Raw genomic sequence first — 6000 nt, forward strand, 5'->3', positions numbered from 1 at the left:
TAAAGCCTCGATTTTATTTTTTTTATTTTTTTAATTTAAAATTTTAAAAAATATATTTATAATTTTAAAAAATTATTATATATAAAATTAAATTTAAAAAAATAAATTTAAATCAATTTACACCACAACAAATAAAGAAAACTTAAATATTCAAGTTTAATATTAAATAGCAATATCAAAATTAATATCAATAAAAATTAGACTTGACTAATATTATCAATTAAATCTTAATGAATGAATAAGGAAGGGGCAAATAAATTTAATATATTCATTTCTTTTAGTTATATATTTAATCTTCTATTTTTTTATATTACAATTTTAAAAAAACTAATAAAACAGTTTTAAAATGGCCGGTCCTTTTATTTTTAGGCTTAAAAGGAAAGCCTAAATTACCATTTTTCTGCCCAAAGTAGCAGCCCGAATCTAGTTATTTTCAAGTTTAAAAAGATTGATCTGACAAGCTTGGCTCTAATTGATAACTCTATGCATAGAACAGAACGACGCCGTTTAGTGGATAAGATATACGGGGAAAGGAAGTGGAAATCATTTATTTATTTATTTGTTCTCAATAGTTAAGACATTTCCTTCACTTTTTATTAGGCTTTTTTTACCAAAATGCTGTGTTTAGTAAAAAAAAAATTATGTTGAAGATTTCGCAAAATGATAACATATTAAAAAAGTATAAGGATTGAAGATAAAATATCAAATCAATAATAATAAGTTGAAATCATTCAGGCAATGAACGATTTCACGTTTAGTGTAATAAAAAAATAATTTTTTATTCTAAAATCATTTCAGGCAAGAACGACTTCTTTAAACCCAAAGTCGTTCTTCCTATAAACAATTTTTGGTGTAGTGTTTTGAAAAATATTTTTCACACTGCAACATTTCAAAAGAAATTTTACTGTATGCAGCATTTTGGTAAAAAAGCCCTTTTTATTACAAGTGCTCTTTTGTTTTTATTAAATATTGGTAGCAAAATTTGGCCAAAAAAAATATTAGTAAGAAAAAGTATATTATTAAATTATTAAAACATGTATATGTATATACATATTAGTTGGTGGGAGAAAGCATGTTAATTGGTTATTTATACGTTGCACGGGGATGTTGTTTTTGAGAATTCCTTTAGTGTTAGATGAAAGCAATTAGTGTATATTTTAAGTAGTTATATGAGTAAAGCAATAAAAAAAATTATAAGATCAAGAAAAAGGTATAATGATACTATGATAGATAAATTTTAAACAGATCAGAAAGTTAAATACAACAAATCGTTATGCTAAAGATAAAGAAAAAGAGATGGACAAAAAAAAAATAATAAAATAAAATAAAAAGTATGGCATTAACAGGGGATGGTGAGTGTCGTACATCATTTAGATTATTAAAAATCTCCTTGCACACTTATATTGAATGTAACATTCGTCGGTTTATCATTTGTGTTAAGAGTTAACGTTTTTGACCCTTGCCTACTTTGCAGTTGAGATACAATAACACTTATTTAGTCATTTGTAAAAGTAGGTTTTGGCAAATATAACCCAACACTAATCAAGCTTTAACCTTTATTTTTGTTTATGATCATAACAGAAGACAATAAAACAAGAAATTGTCTTCTACAAAGAGAAAATAATAGTTAAGAGTCAAAAAATAACATATTAATTCTTATAATGTAGATCTTTATCTCAATATTTAATTATGAAATTGTTTATACTTTTAAAATATGTTTTTCTGTTTAAGTAGCAATCAAATGCATGCCATTACATTTTACAAAAACCAAGATATTTATCAATATTTCTAAAAAAACATAATAACCTTAAGTTTCAATACATGATTTGAGAGACTGAATACTGATATTGAATTTAGAAATCCAATAAAATATAAATTGTGCATTGAGTCATTATTTTCATCTTATTCATACATTATTTGAGCTTAAATGCTAGAATTGGGAAACGGACGGGCTTAGCCCTTATGGCTTGACCCATAAGGGCTTGAGCCTTTAAGCTTGATTTTTTATTTTTATCCATTTTTTGAAGTCTGGCTCTCATTTGAAGGAACTTAGGGTTGGGTCTGTATGCCTTATTCTAAAAAAATTTAAAAAAAATTAAGCATTATAAATTAATTAAAATATTCTAAAATTAAAAAAATTAAAATCCTCAAAATCTTTTAAAAATTAAACAACACACATTTAAAAGTTTAGTAAGAAAATTAAAATCTTGATTAAAAAATAGTTCATTTTTTTATAAATACACAAACATAATAATTATAGAAAAATAAAAAATGTTAGAAATTTTATAATGTACATTAATATTTATTAAATTATATTAAATTAATTTTAGAATAAATTAAAATTAATAATAATGTAATGCACATAGGATCAAAGCTTCAAGCAAGCAGGTCCTTCTTAGCTTCAAATGCATGTTCTATGAAAAAAAATTAATAATAATATAGCAGGGGTTTGAGTCCTTTTCTATAGGGCTTATTAGGGCTAGACTCTCAAATTCAGTTATTTTAAAAAAATTAATTTTTAAAATTCAAACTCTTATTTAAACAGGGCCTCCAGACTGGCCTTCCAGGCCCGGCCTTTATTTCTAACTCTATTAAATACAACACATTTTCTCTATGAATCATGAATAACATATGTTCATTAATCTCATTCATAGTAAACAATATGAGCATTAACACGATCTTATATGTGAAATAAAGCTGGGAACTGAGACGACCAATAATATTTGACTATATAGATTCAGCCACACACTATCGTTTTACCCCGAGCATGATATAAAATGCCATCTATAACAGTGATCTTTGTCTTCCCATCAATATCCCTTCCAATTGTACCATCTCTTAAGAAAATAATCTATTTTATCTCATCATGATGACTTTCATTAAATAAATTTTTTTATAAGCTTCAAAAATATTTTTGATTCAAAAAATTTATTATTCATTAATAATTTTAATTTTTAAGAATTAGCATGTATAGCAAATCAACATATGAAGATTCAATTCAAACAAAATAAATTTAAAAAAAATATATAATTACGCCATGTCTTAAGGCCCTTTGGGCTCAAACTCAAATCCATGCCCATGATGGTGCTTCTGAAAGTCTAGTCCAATAGTCCTGTCATATGAAGCAACCTGCTCAACCTCCAGACATCACTTCTTTTGGTCGCTACTTGACCTTCTTAAGCAGCCGCCGGCAACTCTATTTTAGGTTTTGATCCTAGAGGTGAAGGAGACTGCGAGCTATGTCCTGTCTCGCGATCAGAGATTTCTTCTTTGATTGTTACATATTATTGGAAACTTGAGGCACCAGGTAGCCCCTTGCATCGCAAAGTCTCGTTGCAAGGAAATCACGAGAAAAAGGTTTATAAGGTGCAAAATTCAGTGTTGGCACGACCATTTTCATTATCGGCGACGAAAACTAGGGTTTTCCTCTCCCCGGTATTTGGTTTGCCATAAATTGTCAATCTTGATTCGGTTGATGTAGTGGAGTGAAGTGATACTTTTCGATGAGCAAAGCAACATGATGAGGACATTTTAATCTGAATATGATGTAGAATATTAGTCTCATATAAGGTCTTCAAAGTTCTCTGATTGCTTTGCTACCATACTGTGAACTTGTAGTTAAAGTGGTTCAGTAAGTCCTGATGTAGAAAGACGCAGAGTGATTATTTTTTACTTTTGGTTCTGGAGTGATGTTCTTCAATGAGCAAAGCTAAATGATGAAATCACTTAGATCTGAATTTGATGTAGATCTAATGTAGGTCTTCAAAGTTCTCTGATTGCTTTGCTATGATACTGTGAACTTGTAGTTAAGAAGTTCTGGAAGTCCTGATGTAGAAAAACGTAGAATGATTTTTTTCTTTTCGGTTCTGTAGTGATGTTCTTCATTGAGAAAAGCAAAATGATGAAATCAGTTAGATCTGAACTTGATGTAGATCATTTGTCTAATATAGGTCTTCAAAGTTCTCTGATTGCTTTGCTATGACATTATGAATCTGTTCTTAAGTAGTACTTCAACAGCTCTGATATTGGTGATTTTGATATGAAGTCTTTATACTCTGAATTTAATGTGAAGCATCTGAATTTAATGTGAAGCATCTGTCTCCCATTCGGGTCTTCAAAGTTCCTGTATCTTGAAGATCTGTAGTGTGCTTCAATATGCCCCAGCACTTTCTTTTCCCCTAATTTCTTTTGAGTTTTTCTCACTTCCTTGGGAGTTTGTATAGTGAGAAGGATTTCTTGGGTTCATAAACTGTCTAGTATTGAACTTCAAAGGCACACTCAAGCCTCTGGTTTCCTATGATTTGATACTCTTGATATATGATAGTGAAAATAAGCTTACTAACCGCACTTTTCTTACAGAACAAAAGAATGATCTTTTCTGACTTTTATTTTTATGTAGTTTTTTTCTTCCCGGAAATTCTTTTTCCCCCAGCTAATTCTTTGTTCTCAATAGAAGCTGAAAATAAATGAGAACTGAAACTGGTCTTTAAGAGCAAGGAAAGAGAAGTGATGGGATTTAAAGTTATCTGGTTTCTTTGATAGTGTTGCTACTGGTTTGACTAATAACAGTGGCTTTCCAATTTTCACCCTATCCAACAAGGAAGCTGGGATGAGAAAGGGAACAATGTTGTAGAAAGAGTGATTTTACCCTTTTTTGTTAGATTTTCTATTGAACATGGATGGGAAATAAGAGTAATCAGTAATGTATGTCTCGAACATACTGGAGATTGATGAAATGTTTTAACATTTGGAGGTGCAGCAATGACTTAAATACTTTGCCTACAGCAAGAAAACTCCCAAACATGTGTTGGGGCACTTCTCTTGCCCTTTTATCCCCCTTTCCACATCTTATCTCCCAACCTAGTTATTCAGTTAGTGAGAGCAAAAATAATTCTTGGTTGGTTTCTCATAGCAGTGAATGAAGATCAAAGAGAATACTTATGGAAATTGTTGAACGATATTTCTTAGTTACCAATATTTCTAAAAGTTTGGTTGATGATAAAGCACAATAACGTTGTACAATCTATGTAGGCAATCTTTACCTAGTGAGATAAGGCTTGTTTATTGTTTCTTTATTTTTTATTCCCCTTGTTGGTTGGTTTCTCATAGCTATTCAATCAAGGGTAAGGTCGTATGTGCTTGCTCTTGGCTGCCCTGTTAAATTTGTAACAAATAGAGGTGAGATAGAATGGGAAAAAATTAGGGTCGAAATAGTTGTGTGTTTATCAAGTGAAAGCCATTATTATGTAGCAAAATTTCTCATTTTCCTGATCAAGTAATCTAATGTGCATTCTGCATTGTAATATATTAGATTATACAAGCATGGTACAACAGAGATGTCATTCTTCCCTCTGTTCATTTGTCTTAATGAAATGAGCATTAAAGTACTATTGGGGCAGGAAATGTGAAACTTTTTATCAGAAAATCTGATATCAGCTTTATTAGAAAACTTGTGGGGTTAGTTTCATTCTTTTGGATGCATTGCTTAAGTGATTTTCTTAACATATGTTCCACAATGACATCTTTCTTTGAGAACTGAGAAGTTATTTATACAACGAGCCAAAGAAATTGTGAACATCATCCTTGTGACTTTGATTGCTTTGAGACTCATCGTGTCTAGTCTTTTTGTATCGAATGATTTTTACATTTGACTTGTTATGTTGAACTAAACGGAATGAAACATTTGCCAAGTTTAACTCAGTCTCAATGTGACTACTAAACTATAATGAAACATTATAATTTTAAGGATTAATGTTCATTTTGCCTCTGAACTACTTGCTTAGGAGTGTCTAGTATTATAAATTTGTATGTGGTGTAATATACCCCTTAAATTATAATGAAGCATTATGATTTTAACCAAAAAACCTTAATGTTTCTTGTGCATATCATGATGGTTTCTGTACACGTGTCAATATCTATGCTTTGTAGCTTGGAAGATTTGGATTGAGGGCTTCTTCCTTCTAGAAGCGAAAAAATTTTGAAGAGCTAACACTACCTTTT

General features: G+C 30.0%; 3 non-coding genes across 3 annotated transcripts; all 3 read left to right on the plus strand.

Moving 5' to 3' along the window:
• The first annotated feature begins 3511 nt into the window (after positions 1-3511).
• Positions 3512-3593, plus strand: LOC129316921 (small nucleolar RNA R160). The gene has a single exon (XR_008594847.1). It is a non-coding gene; the product is annotated as a small nucleolar RNA R160 (small nucleolar RNA).
• A 114-nt stretch (positions 3594-3707) lies between these two features.
• LOC129316923 (small nucleolar RNA R160) lies at positions 3708-3781 on the plus strand. The gene has a single exon (XR_008594849.1). It is a non-coding gene; the product is annotated as a small nucleolar RNA R160 (small nucleolar RNA).
• A 111-nt stretch (positions 3782-3892) lies between these two features.
• Positions 3893-3973, plus strand: LOC129316922 (small nucleolar RNA R160). The gene has a single exon (XR_008594848.1). It is a non-coding gene; the product is annotated as a small nucleolar RNA R160 (small nucleolar RNA).
• Positions 3974-6000: the final 2027 nt, after the last annotated feature.

This window comes from Prosopis cineraria, unplaced genomic scaffold (genome assembly GCF_029017545.1).
Source record: "Prosopis cineraria cultivar Desert tree isolate PC_DT_omini unplaced genomic scaffold, ASM2901754v1 PC7, whole genome shotgun sequence".
Taxonomy (NCBI): domain Eukaryota; kingdom Viridiplantae; phylum Streptophyta; class Magnoliopsida; order Fabales; family Fabaceae; genus Prosopis; species Prosopis cineraria.